The sequence below is a fragment of the Trachurus trachurus genome (assembly GCF_905171665.1).
Source record: "Trachurus trachurus genome assembly, chromosome: 19".
NCBI lineage: Eukaryota > Metazoa > Chordata > Actinopteri > Carangiformes > Carangidae > Trachurus > Trachurus trachurus.
Window position 1 is genome coordinate 22,002,466 of NC_139913.1, and position 20,709 is coordinate 22,023,174.

Below are 20,709 nucleotides of genomic sequence, written 5' to 3' on the forward strand. Positions count from 1 at the left end.
GTTCTCTTTCTCTCTTGTTTCCACAGCTCAAAGTCGTCACCGTGGCGATGCAGCGACGGCTCTAATTGCTGTTCACCTGTCCAACTTCAGATCCTCAGCTCCGTCTCCCTCCCTCCCTCCCAGATAGAACCCCTTTCCTATTTTCCTCTCGTTCTGTGTAAAGCTGTTGGTCACATGAAGGTTTGCGAAGGTTTTGTGGCTGCTACCGCCACTGACTTGTTGTACTTTAATTGTGGTTGCTAGGCAATAAGCTTCTCCAATTCTGCACACAGTGAGAAGGGGAGGACAGGAGAGGAGGGGGGGGGTGAGTGAGAGAATAGGTGGTGGGGTGGGAGGAGGAGAAGGGGGGGGGGGTTGGTAGGAAATGCTCATTATAGACGCAGTAGCCTGAAGAGAATGATCGGCAGGGAGGAGGGAGGTTTACAGGGAGGGAGGACGAGGATGAGAGACGTGGACGGATGGAGGACAGGGAGCCTCGCGTAGCAGGTGCACTTCCTACTTGTCACTCTAGGGCCGCCTCAGCAACTTGGAACACTTATGCTGGAGCAACAGGTCTTTGATTTTGATATAAACACCAGAAAACTATGTTTTGTATAATTTTGTCTAAAAAAGAAAAGATCCCTGTGTGCTCAATTGAGAGCTGGTATTCATGGTCTTCATATCGAGACAGGCAGATATGTTGGCACAGCAGAAGACAATAGAATTTGTAATTTATGTGACATCCAAGAGGTGGAGAATGAAATTCATTTTGTGTTCTACTGTCATTTTTATGACTCTATAAGACAAAAATGGTTTAGTAAGGTAGATCCAAATAATGAATTTGTGTGGTTGGACGATGCTGAGAAGCTAAAACATCGTTTTCATTTTCTTTATTTCTTGAAAAGACTTGGGCAATGAGACGAAGAGCGATGTATAGTTGAGTACTGAAAGTAATCTTAAATTGTTTATTTATGTCACACCTGTGTGGCAGGTAATACCAACAGGAAGGACTGTCTAGATTTTTTTTTCTTGTATTTGTCATTAAATGTGTCTTGTAATCCCATAATGGGATGGGCCACAGTGGTGGCATTACACAAAAATAAAAAAAAATCATTAATTAATTCATTCATTAATTCATCCATTCAACACTTTAAAATGGACAGGCATTCAGGAAATGTCAGTACACACATGTAGCTACCTGAAGGTTGTTTGTCTAGGCTGCTCTTTCATCAAACACAGAAACACTGAGACTACAGCTTTGTTTTCCAATTCTGCCTGGAAGGACGACCCAGATCCAGCGTCAGCAGTACAGTAAATCAGTAAATAAACAATTAGCTAATTAGCTATTTGCGCACTTTGCCACAGCTCACTGGTGCTAATTATCGTCTTTCATGTACACAGGTGTCCAAAGCTGATGAACTGCTAAAATTTGTATTGCACATACACTATGATGTTGTCAATTTACTGTAAGGTGATATGATCTTTATGTTACATTCATTTACAGTAAACAAGAACTAATTTCGGCATAATGAGTTAATTATGACTTAATGATAATTACAAGGTGATATTTGAACAGGATTCAACATGTATAATTGTATAAAAGAATTCCTTTAAACCGTGCTGCTGCTGCTGCTGCTGATGAGACGCCACGAGACTGGATGAGTTTGCTCATTTCACTGCCATTCACTGATCTGTTAAACAAGTCTTCACCACAACAATAAAGACTGCACCGGAGCAGAGACTCTCTCAGCTCAACTAGCGACTTCTCATGTGAAGCTGAGTCACGTGGGACCTGTTGACTCACTCTCTAGGCACGGACGGCCTTTACATTGTGGGCACGAGATCAGCAGTTGCAGTAATATATTCACACAATGATACACCAACATCATGCACTCGGACTTTAAACTTCAAATCAATGTAGTAATGAAACCTACATTGTTCTCAGTGGACGGTGACCTTCAGTGTGATTGTGGTTAACTGCTGTTGGAAAGTTTTTGTGTATATACGTCCAAGAGAGACGGTAGGGTATGTGTGTTTGGCGTTAGTAGGGTGTATTGTGACTCACTGCGTGTTTTCTGTGTCTGGCTGTGGGCACACACACACAATCTCAGCCACCTCATTGTCCGGTGAGTTTTGTGCAGCCTGAACACAGACTGGTATAGGCAACATTAGTCATAGCTGGTATGAAATGTCAAACATGCTGGCATCGCTCTGAAAGTATACACAGGAAATACTGTCATGCTTTCTTTTTTTATCCCTTCATTCCTACTTCTGTCCATCCATCCATCCATCCATCCATACACCCACCATTGGTACCCTCAGCATTAAAATCCCCCTGCCAATTTCTGGGGCTGAGACTACAGGAGATGCAAACACCCAGCATGCACCACTGAGGGGCCGCAGCAGGTCGTCCCAACACCTGTCAGTCAGGAGAGGCTCTTCTAATTATATCTCACAGACATAATTGCACACGCAGTATAGTACATCCAATACGTGCATGATGTGCACGCCCGCACACGACACGACACGCACACACACCTACACACACATATTTAGCAAGTTCCTTGAAGGGCTCTCAATTGGTTCCGAGTGGCCTTTCAGTGTATCCTTCCTACACAGGCTCCTGGGAAAACAGTGTGGCAGCTGGCTTCAGGATACACACTCTGCACCAGCATAAACACAGCTTTAGCTCCTGTAACATTTCACACAGCCACTTTGACTAAATACAAAAATCATTTTTGAAATACACACTGCATTCAAGAAGCAATCATTTGGACAGAAAATTAGCCAAACTGTTATCTGCTCTCCCCTTTGGTGCTTGTTTGGTCGTAAAGATCAGTGTTTTTTTTTTTTTTTTTACTGCTTAATCAGTTGCCACATTTGTTTGGACTGAGGGAAACATTCAGCATGTTACGGTATGAGAATGTAAAATGAGAGCAAAACCAAATCACAAACATCGGCTCGTAGCAGTCAACGGGACACCTACACATTTCGGATGGGCAGAGAGAAAAAGAAGGGTGAGAAGGTGAGATAGAGGGGGAGTGAGAAAGAAAAAGGAAACAATTAAGTATGAAATAAACCGGAGTCAAATGACAGAAAGAATGGGAATGTGGTAAGGGAAGGAGAATATCTTGAATTCATGTATGCAAGTGCAGTACAATAGTTCTTCGTACGAAAAAAAAAAAAAACTTTCTGAGAAACTTTATCCCAGTGTGTCATGAACCAAAGAGGTCAAATCATTTACTGTGCAAACAGAATACAAACAGTACTGTGCTCAAAATAGAGGTGGAAGGATGGTGCAGGGCTTACAAGGATGTGAACAGTGTGGTCTTCATTTTCTTTCTTTCTTTCTTTCTTTCTTTCTTTCTTTCTTTCTTTCTTTCTTTCTTTCTTTCTTTCTTTCTTTCTTTCTTTCTTTCTTTCTTTCTTCCTTGCATCAATCAATTTTCCACTGTGGTATTACACGGAATTAATAGGGCTCTTAAAAAACTCAGACACTTCTGAGGCAAAGAAAAAAAGAAGGAAAGAAAACAGATGACAAGGAAGGAGAGAGGGCTGCCAGACAGATAACATTACATTACAAATGGATAGAAAGGCTGGAAGCTGACAGGGACACGTGCGAAGGGAGAGCGGCAGCTACAGTAGATATAGCTACACATGTGCAGGTGCACACAAAGAGAGAAAACTACCAGACCGAAAGGCAAAATTTCAGTTTGCATCACACATGCATGTGCCGCGCTTCCTGATTTCACTGACCAATCAAAACATGTCAACAGCTCGGGGTGATGAAAGAGTGACAGGGCGGGTCTTCCATCCCTCTGTCTAAATGTCTCCACTTTTTTTTTTTTTTTTTACAGTGTCATTATTTGTACAGGATTCCCACTCCCAAGTCTTGTGGTCTGGGGACCAAAGGGACCAAAACGCAGCACATAAATCAACGCAGCAGTGAGAGAGACTATGGATATTTACCCATAAATCACTGCGGCGGAGCCACCTACAATCAGGCTAATGGGGCTGGAAGACGTGCTGTCATCCAAGCCATGATGTCACCAAGCCTGAGCCTGTGGGTGTTGATGTTGGTGGTGGGTCCCTGATTCTGTGTGTGTGTGTGTGTGTGTATGTATGTGGCTGTATGTCTCTTGCTGTATGTGTGTGTGTGTGTGTGTAGGGGGTTGTCTGCATATGTGGTGGTACAGTACGTCTATGTCTGTGCTTGTGTAAGTGTCTGTGGTGTGTGTGTGTGGTAAATGTGGGAGGTGGGATGTCTGTTTATACGGCTGTATGTGTTCTGGGTTGGCCGATACGTGCGTGTGTCTGTCAGTATATACTTTCATCATTTGCGTCTCTGTATTTATATGCATATTAAATTAGTCTATATGCACTCTCACACACACGCTGGTGTTGCTCATCCTAGACTCAACTTAACACATGCATAAAACACACACATTGACATACAGATGCATGCAAACACACACATCAGTCTTGTGGTTAGCACTGGCTTACAATGGGTGTGGGATTCCATAGAGAAAATCTAAACAAGTCGAGCGGTTAGCACGGGGCTGCCACGTTTCCACACAATGGCGCTCATTGACATAAATAACTGGGGACTTTGTGAAATGGGACACCCATTAACTTCTCCTCCACAGATAATTGCCCATTAGATCTTGGAAGAGCACTGGATTGAGAAATAACTCAACTCTGACGCTAAATGCAACTTGTAATAATAAAAAAGTCACATTGTGAAAGGGGCCTGGAATCCGTTAAGATGGGTTGGCTTTTTGTACTATCATCCAGCCAAGCACTTGGATTATCAACAAAGCAAACTATGGCTTGTTGTAGGAGCGCTGCAGTCTGTGCCTTTGCTTAAGCTGCGCTTTGAACATGGAAAAGATGATGACAACAAGGGAAAAAAGAAAGACAAAGAAGAAGAGAGCTGCAAATTAGAAAATAAGATGAGGGGCAAGAATAAATTATTGTAGGAGAAACTGAAATGTGTCGTAAAAGAAACAGAAGCAGAACAGTGAAAGGACTGTAGATTGAGAGAGACACCGTGGAAGAGGAAGAATAGCAATTTGTTTCCTGAGTCTCAGCTCCATTATTGAAAGTAAAGTAGGTAATTAGGATGACTAACAAACGCCTGCATTGCATCCAGTATTGATGTCACTCATGACGTACGCAACTTACTTATAGACATCAGCACCGACAACCTCCACCTCGGATGAATCAGAACATATGGTTTTGTCAGACTCACTCTCATGTTCTCTGTAAATGGATGTGCCCATGTCACCACCCTCACCTCCACCGGCTGTCACGCGTGTTGCAACAGCGCGAGGGAAAGGACAAATGGTCCGGGCTAAAACATGACTCATTCATAAAAAAAAACATCAAATGCCTCCTGCCTACATCCTTCAGAGCGTACTGTACCACACACACAATACTATAAACAGTCGCTGACACAGGCAGCCACACGGAGGTGAGTCAATTTTTTGATGTAAAATATGACGATGGTAATTATCAGCATATGACTCTCCGGATCAGGGGATGGGGTTTTTAAGAATAGAGGCAGTGACACATCAGCGAGGAGGCTGATCTTTCCCGTCCACTGCGCTGTATGTCACATCATCCACATAACTCAGAGTGTTACCTCACTGGATGGATGGATCCATCACACTCCACTATTATCACTAACTTTGTTGCTCAACAACAGTCAGGCTGACACAGATGGAAACACACACACACACACACACACACACGTATATGCACACACACAAATTCTCTCCACCTACACATGCCAATGGCCATGACTCTATTTATTTTCCCTCATTAGTTTTAAATGGCCCATCCAGACGTTACTGTGGCCCCTGCTTTTAATCATTGAAGAGAGCTCGGCTCAGCGCTGGCTTCGTCCTCTTTGATGTCCCTTGTCAGTCCGCCAGCCAACCAGCAAGCCAATGTCTCCCCTCCCTTCCCTCAGTGCTACTGCAAACAGCAGCCCACTCCGCTGCACTTTGCAAAGCTCCTTTCAGATTGAGTCATACATCTATCAAAATACCATAATAAGTATTTTGATCTCTTTTTAATCACTGGGAGTTGAGTGCATCGATGAGTGGAACAGCAGCATTCATAGAAAATGTTGTATATCTACTGTAACGTACATACTGTGCTAAGTATCCAGGGAGACAACACTGCTGCAGTACATGTGAGTAAAATCCACATATTTAAAATGAAACGCTTCACTAATGTGAAGGTTTAATAGGGAATGTGTAAGATCCTAATGCAGCTTCAGGTGCCAGAAGTATAAATCATGACAGTGTTAGTCAAGCTGTGATCCCTTTTTACCACCCTGCCTTTTATGTGTTTGATAATTAAGAGGGACAGCCCTATAGCAAGGACATACTGTACCGGTGTAATAAAAGCTCCCATTAGCTTCTCATTTACCAACCTCAATTTGAGATGGCGGGTTTATCTGTTGCCTCTCAGCGGTCAGGGAGTCGGTGTCAGTCCAGCTAACAGCAGCAGATGTCAGAGAGTTGAGGTTAAAAGGTAAAATAAAACATTTACTGCACTGAAAATGTGAATTATTTGTGGTTTGCGGCTATTACACTCAACTGGAGTCAGTTAAGAGATTAAACGGATGCTCTATTTAAAGATTTTATAATAATGTTCTTTCTTCTGATACCTACCAACTAACTATAACTATAACTATTGACAGCACATTATTCCTAGCTTTGCATAATATCATCCATTAGTGGTCTGTTAATGCCTGTGTGGTGTTATTTCTAAATTTTCAACATTTTTTAATTAGTTATTCATAAAATAAAAAGGTTCTATCAACCAAAACACAGGCCGAATTGGAACTTTGATGCTCAATATCTCGGAATTACCCAAAACGGAGATATAACCTTATAATTCTATCCTGCAATTATGAACTATATACCCAAATAAGTGGTATATAAAGTTTCCAACCCTTTTTTTTCTCCTACCCAGACATCCTCAGGATAATGATGAAGCCGATGTTCTGAAGAGATCACCCGACTTGAAACAAAAGCTTCATACTGTAGCAGCCTACAGTACAGACCATTAGGCTGCATCAGGTATTTATTTTGAGTTTCTTCAAAGGTTATACAGGTTATACTGCGTGCTGCATATTTAAAGTAAAAGGAATGACTTACAGCTGTTTGGTTAACTGACAGCCTCCAACATAAGAACTAGGATTTGAAAGTGGACCACATATTTCTCCTATTCAGTATAAAGAGCAACCAAAGAGACATGGCAGCCATTGTGTACAAAAATGTTTTGCTATACTCTCGAACACCACTTAACTTCCAAAAGGGCAATATTGTTGTACTGCATACCACTTGTAAAAGCCAGCGTCCATGAAATACATCTCTGTGCAACGTCTTCATGAGAATAGCAAAGCCACCACCTATCTGGAGCGTGTACGGTACATGGCCGACATGATAAAGGGGGGGCCAGGCAGGCCACTGACACCAGTCTGACAACTGAACTCATATGAAAAATGAGCCTCTGATAAGAATGACATCATCACAGTCTGAGCTGTTGTACATTTTCTGACTGCTGGTCTGAATGTAGTATGCTGTTGCCGAGGGAAGCACTTCATAGTGGTGGATGGCTGGACTCGTGCCTCCATTCATTATGAGTGAAAGAACGTAATAAGAGAAACAAACGATGACTAATTATAGCCAAAATGGTCCGAAAATAACCAATAATTCACTTCAATTGAGTTTAATGTCGTCACCGTGTTTACTTCATTTCTCAAATCTGCCCAGGGAGAGAAAATATTATTTTTTAAAACTCCTTAATAATATTTGACCTGTCTTTTCAAATCAGGTGTTAAGAAATATAACATATAGGGGGAGGGGGTTAAAACAGCAGGTAAATTGGTGTATTCGCTGTGACTACTGGGTGGTATACAGCGTCGTACCAGAGTGTGTGTTCTCTCCTGATCCCAAAGTGATTTATTCCATTTTAATACAGCATGTTTGCTTTGGAGCATGATATGTATTTGGTCATGAGACATTAATAGAGTAGAAAACATGTTGAAAAATGAGCTCGCTGACGTGTGTGTTTGAGTACTGTATGTGCCGGAGTGTGTGTGCGCCTAGTGTGAGTGTGTGCACTGCGAGAGTCTTGAGGCCCACGCTGTCACTCAGCCCAGCTCGCAGGGTGGTCCAAACACTGAGCCCTCTTTACTCGGTCTCACACACACAAGCACATGCACGCAAACAAACAAACACTCACTGGTGTACATGTAATGACATATATAACAAAGTATATATAAATATATGGCCATATATATGACCATAATGAAGCAATCATATAACCTCAGCGCTTCCCCTCTTCCTGTCCCAAACCGTACACCTAAATATACCGCCACAGACTCCATCACACGGCGAGAGAAACGGAGAGTGCAGAGGAAAGGAACAGCGCTACACAGCAACCCTTTCATGCTTCACATTTAGTGTGGCGGAGGGTTTCACTGGAGGGATGCTGAGTTTGACAGCGTGGTGTATTAGCCAGTAACTGACTGTCATTTGGCAGTTTTTGGGTACATTGGTGAGGCAAATTAGCAGCACTGACGTAGAGCTAAAAGGGGGAAGTTTGCCGGACGGTCCTGCCAGAATTTCGCTGTGTTCATTTAGAGTGAACACTCAAACTGAAACAAAGCAACACAACCTCTCGCTTCCTGATAAAAACTTCTCAATATTGTATAAAAATGGCTGTGCTTTTTCAGGGTATATACAGGAATCTTGAAGTTAATTCTAATACCTTTTTAAGACTTTTTCAAGACCTTCTCAATATTTTTCAGTACCTCACCGCCACTTCAAGTTGTTACCATTAACATCAGTGACACTTTTAACTTAACAGTTCTAGTTTGTGATAAAGACTATAGACCACTATGATACAACATTATTCAAAATAGGCTAGGATAATAAATAAATGGGCAAAGTTTATAATAAAAAAAAAAAAACATTGCTCCACTCTCAAAAAACCAAAACAACAATCTTCTTTTCTTTTTTATGTACTGGTTCATCTTTGTTTTTTAATAAAATGAATAAATTCACACACTTTCACAATGTTTTTTAGGACTCAAACTCTTGGACAGCTAATTCAGAAAAAAATACCTGCAAAATTTAAGACTTTATAAAGTTGTGAAAAGACTTTTTAATACTTTTTAACGGTCTTAATTTTCCCAAAATTGATTTATCACCTTTTAATACTTTTCAAGACCCCGCGGATACCCTGTTTTTGTCAGTGGAAGAAATCTGTCTCAAAACCTCTGGGTGCATAACTTTCCAAAAGTCAATTAACACTTAAACTTTGGCTATTTTTACATTTCCTTACATTGGAACGGAGCGGCATTGCTTTTGGCCTGCTCACGCTGAGCTAGGCGAGGAATAGAGCTTGTCCCCCCTCGCAAACCAGACGTTTCACATTTGATTGGTGCAAAGATTTCACGAATCTGAATATCTAAATAGCGCACGGCCATGGCAGTTTAAAATCTAAATATTGACCTTCTTCGGGCCGCACCACTCACCGCTAAAAAGACACACAGCACTGTGATCGCTTACAGAATCGCTGCACTAACACACATGTGTGTGTAATTGCAGCGAAAAGGGGGCACGGAGCTCGTGCCCAAAGGAATGTGACACAAAAGTTGATGGCGTGGTGGTGTTTGTTGACATGTCAAGAACTGAACCTTCCTGTAAACCATTACCGCTCCGAACCAAAACTCTGATGTTTAATCAGAAGTTAGAGCGCGCGGCAACGAGGAGATAGTTTTAAAACAAGTTCAAACATTTGAAAATTAGGCTCCTTTCATGAGTACCAGACCATGGCTTCATTTTCCATATCTGCTCCTCCAAAAGACAACAAGCCACAAAGTGAGCCTACAAGTGATTTATTTGGGCTATTAGCACTGATGTATCTGGATTAGCTCCACTTTCGTCTTCCAGGTGAGGGGGAAATGAGTCGTTAATATTCGTGCTACGCTACAGTTCTCCTGCAGTATCACAGCTCACACAGCAGGAAGCACAACACTCCCTCCCCCCTCTCGCTATTAGACATTCACTGAACAAATACTGCAAATGAGCCCCACTTCCCCCACAAAATGGTAATAAGCCATAATTGCCTGTAATCTGAATACATTAGTCCTAAGAGGGTCCTGTTGCTTTTGTGTGCAATCACGGCGGAGCTCGTGGACTAAAATATAATGGTAAGATGGGTGTTTGACATTTGGCCCCTTGAAATATATATTACGTCTTGTAATACAGCACACAATGGCTTTGTAGCCAAAACGTGTGTGATTAAGCTACTTCACTGGATCCTCGTGAGTGTGTGTGACACATATAAAAAAAAGTGTTTAAATCGCTCCAAAGTCAGAACAATATATGGGCATACGGATGTCACGATTATAGATTTTCTTGGTACGATTATTGTCAGAGAAATAATCACGGTGTTACGATTAAGAAAAAAGTATGATGAAGATAATGTATTCTGTGGGTAACGGGGGCGGGACTACTGTAGATAAGCTTTTGCTTCTCCCGCTTTCCCTTTCGGCCATGTATTGTATTATTTGAACGAAGATGATGTGTGATGATGATTGATCTAACTGACATGCCCGAAATAAACAAATAAATAGATTATCACAATTATTATGCATTAAAGCAGATATCAGTGGAATGTTTTTGTTAATATAGCTAAGTCCTAAATAGTCCTATTTTCCGTCAGCAATCACTTACATGAAGTATTTCAGCCTAAACACGAGTCTCTCCGTCACTCTGCTCTGCTGTAACCCGAGGAGAAAATTTTCCTTGTGGGATACAAGTGTTATCCAATGAGGAGAGAGAACGGCATGAAGGGCTGTGTGTGCAGCCAAGGAATGCGCGTGAATGTGGTGACGTAGCACGAGGACCAATTGATGCCTGACAAGGGCGGGGGCTGCTAACTCATGGTGCGTTCAAAGAAACTCGTACTTTGTGTTTTTCCTTCCTGTGAAGTCATACCAGTTCGATCTGGTACGAGTTCACGGGTCGGAAGTTACGAGTGGCCGTTATAGGGAACTTTCACAGACAACAGGATGGTAAAAACACGAGCTACGGGTTACCTGGAACGCTACCAAGTCGTAGTTGTGACTTGAAGCTGTAACTTACGGTTTCAAAAGCCTGCCTTGAACGCAGCATTAGCCGAAACGGCCGTGAAGCTGATATCTGCTTTAATTCATCTCCAAACACTATGTATGTGTAAAATCAAATATAGTCTAATTACGAAGCTAATTATTTACACAAAATATTTTAAGTATCTATTAATAAAGGACCAATTATATTCCCCAAGGGAATTCATTGTCATATTTACCAAGTGTTTAAGTGTTGAAGTGTTTAAGTTTATTTTTAGCCATTTTTAATTACAAATGACATGCAAACTTTTTAATTTCTACAGTACCGATTCAATGTTACATTAGGTAACTGGACCAGTATCTGTGCATTTACCTTTACTTTGGCGCACATGGTGGTTCCGACATAATCTTTTTTGGAAAGTGACGTATTTAGGAATCTTTGCGATAAATTAATTATGGCATTTAATACGGCAATTAATTGTGAAAGCAAGTTATCGTGACATCCCTACAGTATATGGGCATCACAATTAAATAATAGGCTGCAAATAAAACAAAAAAATGTGGTTATCTGGAGATATTTAACATTTGCAAAGCGCGATCCAAGATTATGTGAGAGTGAAGGTGACTGCTGGCGGAGAGGAGAGCCACCAGCGCTGACATGATATCCAAGGCCATAGCTGACAGGGGTTGGGATCATTTACAATCCTACTGGGGAGCTTGGGCCAACCTCTACAAGCCTGTTCATATGACCCTGGATGACTTCCTTACTTAATAGCTGTTTTATTTATTTTTGTTTTGGAGCTTGTTTGCTGAGTGTGTTCCCCTCATCAACATGTCAATCTGGAGCTTGGAAGGCTTTCTCTCTGTCACTCTTGTCGTCTCTTTTATTTTCTTTTTCTATTGCACCCATCTCTCCCTCTCTCTCTCCCTCTCTCTCTCTGACTCTGCTAGAATTGGAGGCGCCATTGTGTGCTTGCGGCTTGTTTACGAGGAACACTGATTCACCCAGTGAGGTTTGGCTTGCTCGTGCAGGGAGGGGGAAGAAATATGAATGAATTTACAACACCCCAACCCTCCACTTCTGCCCCCTATTCCCAAATTCTCCCATCATCTTTCTTCCTCTCTACATGCTCCTCAGCCACCTCCAGTCACACTTTTCCACTGGTGTGTGTGTTGTGTGTGTTGTGTGTCAGTGAGAGTGTATTTGTGTAAAGCCAGAGGGGCGGCCAACACTGGCCAGAGGTTCATTTTTGTGGCCAGGCCAGTGTGTATCCCGACGGCTTGCAGGCGTCTCAGGGGCCAGCTCCTCCTTCCAGCTCCATTCCCTCACCCTAGGGCCTCTCCAGAGAGTCTTTGCAACCAGCCACTGCTTAGTCATTTCTCGATCCTCCAGGACAAAAACCAGTGCTTAGTTTCAAGCATTTATTAAAAATGACAGGCTGTGTTTGTGAGACCTGTCGAGGAGAAGGAGGATGAGGAGGAGGAGGAGGAAGAGGGGGGTTGGGGGGGGGGGACATGTATCCAAAACTGGAAAGAACATTCGGAGTGGGTTTCATGGCTGTGTTGGATAGAAGTCTTGGACTTGGTTGCAACGGTATCTCTCTAAAAAGGTTAAAAATGTCCACCTGCCTGCCACCCTGGCTGCTGATGGCAATGTTCTCTATCTGTCATGAGCAAATCCTGTTAATACCTGCAATATATCACCTCCTCTGGGCTTGTTATTGAAAGAGTAAAATAACTGAACTCTCAAAACTCAAACAAGCTCAATCAAGGACAGAGTTTTTATTTATTCCCAAACTGAAAGTGTGCTACAACTATCCATTACATGTATCGTTGGCATTGGCAGCCAACAATCACATGTTTTTTTGTCTGGTTAATGAGCCCCTGAATTAAGGAGTGTTTTTGAGGGCCTCTTTTTTTCAGACATGAAGAGCCGAGCTCCAGCTTTTGGCTCGACTCGCCAGATCACGTGGCAAACAAATAAAACGACACATGGTTTTCAGAAAGTTCACGAGTTCAGGGCATCAGTGAAGGAAGGGGCTGGTATTTGATTTCTCGCTGACACAAGAGGAAAAAGTCGGGGGTTGATGAGCGAGAGAGAGAGAGGGGGGGGGGGGGAGAGGGGGACATGAAGACAGCAGCATCCTCTGCTTCACACCTCATCTTTCCCACGGTATTTGGTTTGTTTACAAGCAGGAGTCAGTGACAGGTTCATTCCTTGTGTCCTGGCTCCGACCAGCGCCAGGTAGGAGGCAGCCAGGCTGGACTAGCCGAGGCCTTCCTGCCGCTCCGAGCCCCCCCGCACGGGCCAGCATGACCAACCGGCTGGGATTTCCATGTCATAACATACCCCTCCCTCACCCCCAACTGACGCCAAGGCCTTTCTCCTTCCTCTTTGCTGTCTCATTCTCCGGCCCCCCTCTCCTTTCCCTTTTTGCTATGTCTTCATCTCTCCAGGGGGCTACAGTAGCCGTGAAACAGCGTGACCCACACTGAGGGTTTCTCCGTCCCCCCACCACCCCCCTCCACCCCTCTCCCTTTCATCTAATCGTTTCTCCAGTTTGTGCTGTTTTGGCGTCAGTGTCCGGATGCTGATACCCAAGACAGCAAACCTGACCCCTGCTGACTCTACACTGCTTCACACTCCCTAGAAACAGCCCCCACCCCCACCCACCCCAGAGCTCAACCCCTCTCCCCCCCTCCCAACCCACCCCATTCCCTTCATGACCCTTTTTGCCATCTGCAGGCCTCTAATTTACAGTGTTTGTGCGTACTGAGATATCCGTGAACGGCTGGCTATTCTGGGCATGTGGAACACGGCATCAATGCCGGATCGCATCCATGCAATTTCCCTTATCTGCACCCCACTGCCATACCACGCTCGCCATCCCCGGCAGCAGCGGGCTCAGGTGTCCTGCCCAGTAGCAGCCACCTAGTCTAGAGAACATTTTGCTTTGTCACAAAAGGCAAGAGAAGTGGTACTGGGGGCTTTGAAAGCACCGGTGACCCGGCGGTGGTCCGGTAACGCATCTTGCCACTGTTGTTGCTTAGTCACCATCTTAACCGCCAAAAACAGTCATTTCTAAGTTGTTGGTGTGTTAAATAAAAAACATATGAGTGTTTTTCATGATTACAAGTGTGTGAGAATGCACAAGTGACTCATACTGTGTCAGTGTGACAAGTCTTCCTACGCTGCAGAAAAGAAATGAAAAAAAAAGAAAAAACGAATGAGAGAGCAAAAGAAAGAAGGAAGAGGGAGTCAGAGAGTAATAGACCTGAGAGATTCTGTGTTCCCCCATAACATGCCTTTCCATCCCAGGCATTTGAAAGAAGAAATACCACAGTCTCTGCAGCGCTACAGCTCTTGTAAATAATCCGAGTCTGGGCGCCACCTCAGAATCCCCAGCCTGGTCCCCGGCCTGGTGGGTGCCATGTCAGTTCAGGAGGAAGGATTTAAGGGGGAGGGTGGGTTGTTGAGAGAGAGAGGAAAGAGTGAGGCGAGGAAAGGGAGGGGAGAAGAGAAGAGGGGAGGAGGGAAATGGGCATCCAAGCCTGCTCTTGCATCATCACTAGAGTACTACTTATTGCGTACTGCCGGGGTGAGGGAGTGGGGTACGCGCCCGATGCGTAAAGGTCAAGGTAAAGAAGAACTTTGTAGATTCTTTACTCTCCGTACCTGCTTCACCCATCTCCACAACCATCACCTCCTTCAGAGAGAATTAATAACATTTTTGATAAACATACCCACAACTTACAGTGTGTCTTGATCCCCGTTGATGCATCCATTGGATGAGTCTTGTTTTGGGGGTTTTTGTCATCAGATCCATGTCTATGATAGTGAATTTATGTTTTCCTAAGCTCTCTAATGTTACGGTTTGGATCAAATCAAAGAGGTGTAAGAGGATGACTGTAATAGTTTGGAGTTTTTTCCCATTACATGGGATGCAAGAGCTCTCATTTATTCATGTCTGGCCCATGACTTCCAAAACAAGGAATGTTTATAGGCTAGACAAGAGTTTAGCTGACTATGACTATGGAAAACAGGTCCTGGTTTAAACAAGCCTGGCATAATGGAAAGACAGAGAGAGAAACAGTGTGGGAGACATGGGAAAAGGGAAGAAAAAGCTTGAAGGATGCGAGACAGGGGAGAAGTGGAGTGGTTTCCATTTGAATGTGGAGCAAGTTTTTGAGACAATCAGCTAAAGAAAATGGCAATTAATGCCCGTCTCCATCTACTGCTATTATGCAAATAATACCAGTTGCTTCATTGTGATGAACAGCTAATGGTGCTAATTTTCCAGTTGGGTGCTTTTAAACAATAGAAGGGTGCAATTAGATGAAATAATTACTAGCACGCCAGTCAAACCAGTAAGTAGCAACATAAAAAATGTGATGGAATTCATTTTTTGTTTAATTTATTAATGGTCTCATGTATTTGTATTTGATATACGTTAAAGTCTTCTTATTGCTCCACACACATTGGATGATTTCATCTGTTGCTATTTTTAGTCTCTTCAGTGCACATGTGATGTGTTTGCTAATCCTGTTTTCATTGCACTTTGTTGCGTTTTGCTTTCATCCATGCACCGAGTTGTACTTATCGATCAAGCGTGAAAACTTTATATTTTGAGAGGGGTTTTTTTTAGCACAAATTAAAAATATGGATGAAAACCCACTCACTGAGCTGAACTGTGTTTATGCTGATAGCTCAAAGAGTGAGCGACATACAGTATGTAGTATATTGTGCAGTACAAAAACAAATTGATGCTGCCCTTCTTTAGTTTATACGTGTACAGAACATTGGAACTCAATGTTCTTGTCGTAGTGGATATGACGCATAAACACACACAAACACACACGTACACCCACACAAACCCCCCCGCCCCACGTCCCCATTGAATGTAGTTTCTGGAATGAGACTGCAATGACAACTGTGCATAAGTGCGCTACATTCCACAGGGCTTGCAGCAGCAATCAGAAAGGCCAGACAAATACAGTACATAATACAGGGGGGCTAAATGAGCTACAGGCCGCAAAGGCCAGGGAAGCTAAACTTGACCTGCCCCTTGGCCCCAACATGAACACAGCTGCCAGGCATCCTGATTTCCACCACATGGATAGGGACACGATCTTTCTTTCAATGTGGAATACACCCCCCCGCCACCACCACCATTTTATCCAATTGATACACGGGAAAGACCACAACAGGTACCGACTCTACTTTCTCGCAAAGATGTCGACGCCTACAATTTGAAAATCTGTTGACGATGATGATGGGACAATATGTGCATTTAAATAAAGTTTAAAAAGGATGGTTCAAATCAAGGTCAGTTGAGCAAGCTGTTAGATCACATGTGTAAATAGTTTCCCAAATTCTTTCATGGTAGCCCATCCCATGAATGGACGGCACAGTGTTACGGTGTTTAGCACTCTTGCCACTCACATTTGAAGGGTTTCTGGGATTGAATCCCAGGCCTGGGGCCTTTGTGAGTGGAGTTCACATGTTCTGTCTGTGTCTGTGTGGATTCTCTCTGAGTTCTCTGACTTCCTCCCACAGTCCAAAAACATGTACAATACAATACGCCCCCCTCCCCGAATTCAGCTGGGATTGGCTCCAGCAACCCTACACAGAAAAGCAGTATAGACAATGGACTGATGTCCCATGACTGTTGACAAGACATCAGCAGGAAAGGAATGGTTGTGCTAATGAAGATTTGTTTTGGGGGGAAAAAGCTGGTCCATATTCTCTTAATCTTGCAGGATATTCTATTGGTTGATACTGAACTGTTTCATAGTTCATAGTCAACAAACCAAGTGGAATTCAGGTTGAAGGATTTCACTGAGAAGGAATTTGTAACTCGATGGGTCTGTTTTGATGAGGAACTAATAAAGAACTGAAAAATCTTGTGGAGAAAAACAATATACGCAGGGATAGCAAATAGAGATGGCGTGTAAAATTCGTATCTCAATTGAGCATCTGTGCAAAATACCGTCTTGGGCACACAAACATGTTTACTAAAAAGCAGGAAATTTCACACATCACAGTCAACACAGTTTGGGTTTCTCTGCGTGTGACTCCTTGGAGGCTTGATATCTAAGCCACAGAGGAAACCAAAAACAGGTTTCCTGCAACTAGGTAGATGGAAATGAGAATGGCTGCACTGAAGTGTTTTCCAGGCAGCTGGCCCCAGAACCTCAGGCCCCCCTAACGTCCAGGTCTGCTGCCTGCTTGCCTCATGGACAGGGTGGCAGGTGAAAGCCCCAGATAGTTGGCACTGCCACTGTCCCCTGCGCTGCATCCAGCTTCTCAAATTCTATATTGGGCAAGAGGTAGACACAACAACAATTATCCATTCATACTGGCATGATGCTGGAACTTCTTTGGCAGCACAGACATGAATGGAGGGTGAAAACTGTACATAGTTCAGTTCTGGCTTCTGGCAGCTACCATGGATAAGTAGGGTGATTTGATGAGTGCAATCACCTTCCATCATCCCTTTTTACGATTCCAGGAAATCCTGTTAATTGTTCTGGACAGAGAGGAAGAATGAAGAAAAAATAGAATTGGAGCAGTATAGCTATTCACTTGTATCTGTGAATGTATTTTGGCTTGCACCGGCCTGTCAAGCCTGACATTATTCCAGAGTGGAAAAAAAAAAAATCTCCTTTTCTCTTTACATGCTGCTGGATGCTGGGAAGCAGTTTGCATATATGAGAATGGATGCTGGTAATTTATGTACATCGATGCATATATGCCTTTGTTAGGTTGCTGTTAATTTGTGTGACACTGCAACACACAGCAGTCACTATAGCTGTGACAACAGTGGCTGGTCACAGCAGTTTGTCAGCCTCTAGTGGTTACCTGTAGAACCATCAGCACTCTACAATAGCAACAACTGAGCCATTACCTCACCACACACACAGGCCATATTATACATTATGTACGATAGACTGAACTTATTTTTACTGATCAGAACTGCAGCAATAAGACCAATCGTCACAGCCCAGTGATTCTGTTCTAATAATAATAATAAGTTATTACTTACCATATAACTGCATTTTACACGAGTCATTACCACAACAATACTGTGGTATCAGTTGGGAAAGACAGTGACATTCTTTCCTGACGGTTACATCTTGAAGTGAAAGTGTGTTATTGATTTACACGACGGCTCACGAAACCTGAGTCACGCGTGGTGCGTGATGAAAGGCTGAAATGGTGAGATTCTGTTGCCTTTCACATTGTTTCATACATCAGCTTCCATTCATCAAGCCATTCCTCTTTCACACTCATCCCTCCTTCTGTTTCATACTTCTGTGTCACTGTCCCCAGTGGGTTAGTGTCTCGAGGTTCCATCTGTCAGCACCATCCAGGGTGGGGTGGTGGTGGTGGTGGGGTGGGGGGGTGACAGAGCAGATGAGGCCCAAGGGAGAGACATCAAACGTAGGATGCTGGCCTTGGCCACCCCCCCCACCCCCTCGCCCCTCGCCCCTGCCACCCACCCTCTCATCCCATCTCTATTTGAGTTGCTTGGCTCCTCCATCTGTCTGCGCATGATTTGGAGCTGGCTGTCGCAGTAGAGAAAGAAAGGCCCTCCACCAATGACAAATGACAATCTCAGAATAAACACACGAGTGAGGGAGGGGAAGAGAAAAAGAGCTGAATCACTCTTTCATCATCCGTCAGCCTCTGATGGTCTTCTCATTAACCTCTGATCTCTACCACTCACTCTCGGCTGGTACCTGTCATTCATTTTGTTCTTTTTTTTTTTTTTTTACCCATTCTCCCACTTCGTTAAGGACATGAGGTCATATGTTGTTTTACAATATGACTAAGAATTTAAAGACAATTTCTTTTACATCTCTTTGGTTACATGCAGTCACTGCAGTTACAATTTACAAGTCCATAACGTTACTGAATCCCATTGTTTTTAAGGCTGAGGTAAAAGCCTAAGCTGCAACTCAAACTTACAACATACATGCATGTTAATGCCGGAGACAAGGATCCCACCAGCAGTGCAGATTGCGGGTGCATACCAAAGGTACGGCAGCTCTCTCTCTCTCTCCTCTAGCTCTCAGCACCAGATAAAACCTGCAGCCAACATGCCGAGCTCCCCTGATCCCAGCGCCGGCTCAACCAAACACACACATGACAGATGCCTCCTCTGCTGCAGCGCAGGCATTCAGAGCATCTCCTCGGCCACCAAAGGCATATTCCTTTTTATAACCGGCAGGGATTAGGGCCCATTGCAGGAAACTAGCATGTGCGCCGGCCTCAGGCGGCTTGCAGATAAAAAAGCATCTCAAATTGAATCAATAACCACCAGCCGCCAACTAATCCTGGCTAGCCCCCATAAACACCACTACAGCAGTCCCCCCGCAAACCCCTGCCAACGCGCTAGTCCATCCTCACCCCACCCGAGCTCCAGTCCCCTTCATCTTTTTATAACTGCACCCCAGGGCCATGCAGGGGTGCTCAGGTGAGGGCTTTTAGGCGGGGGTAGGGTGAGCCGTATGTTCAGAGCAAAAGGGGGACGAGGGGGTACGCTCATTCGCCCAGGTAATCCATCAGCAGACAGGCCAGCTTTGGACTGCACGGCAACTGGCAGCCAGGGAAAAGTGGACAGCTGACGTGGGTCGAGCACAGCCACAGCACGCCAGACAGGATAAAGAGATATAAGCCCCCCCGTGCTCAGTGCTCCCCCTCGTCCCCCGACCATAGACCCATGTCATCCCAAAGCTCTTTCATCTTCTAACCCAGCGGGTGCTAAAGCAAACTTTCCACTTTGGCTCTCTAGGGGCTGGGCATTGTGGAATTGCAGAGAGACCTGCTCCCTTTGCCTCGGTGCCTCAAAGAAGGGGTGCCACACCCCTTGACTGATTGGTGGATTCAGAGACCAGTGACAGCTTAGCAGCATCGACAGGAGGCTGCAGGATCAGTCCCATATGATGACTGTATAAAGCTCACCAGGATAAAAGACCCAGTGAATTCAAAATAGTGCTGTGGTGGAGTTTGTATTTTAACACGCACACGTTTACGATAAAATGTCTCGACATGAGAAACCCATCTGCTCCACATTGGTCCCTCGCACCATCTCCTGTTGTGCGTTAAAGAAAGACTTGAAAAAATCACAATTATTAATGTGTTTTTACAGCAAAATCAACTTGTCATCTAGTCTTACAGCGTCCAAGTCCTCAGCGTCTCTGCAGCTCACCCAAATTCCTCCCAGCTCACTTCTGTCTCTCCTCTAAATGAATATCATTTTCCCTCTTTAAATTTTGGGTCGGGGCAGAAGATGCAAGCTGAGACGAGGATCAAGCCGTGGAGTGGTGGGATTTCCAAGCTGTCAGGAAAACTGAGCAAATCCTATCCCCAGGCCACTGGCTCCACACAGGAATGCGGGGCGTCCACTTTAATTGTGCTTTTCTCCCCATCCCCATCTCACAAAATCAAATTTCCCTTTTCCCACTTGTGGATTCCCTGAAGAGCTTGGTGTAACATCTTTAAATGCAACTCAAAGCCACATATAAAAGTCACAGTGAGCTTAAAAGAGGAGGCCTCGATGGTTAGATAACGAAAAGCTTCAAAGTCA

At 43.9% G+C, this 20,709-nt stretch overlaps 2 protein-coding genes across 2 annotated transcripts in view; both read right to left on the reverse strand.

The window, feature by feature from the left end:
- mfsd1l (major facilitator superfamily domain containing 1-like) overlaps positions 1-12,831 on the reverse strand; it is a 258,249-nt gene extending 245,418 nt beyond the window's left edge. Inside the window, exon 1 of the mRNA XM_083993972.1 lies at positions 12,821-12,831. The gene's annotated coding sequence lies outside the window, so the exon portion shown is untranslated. The remainder of the gene's footprint in view (positions 1-12,820) is intronic.
- The window catches only part of ankfn1b (ankyrin repeat and fibronectin type III domain containing 1b), a gene marked incomplete at both ends in the record, with an annotated part of 117,182 nt that overhangs the window by 58,444 nt on the left and 38,029 nt on the right, over positions 1-20,709 (reverse strand). The window lies entirely within an intron of this gene.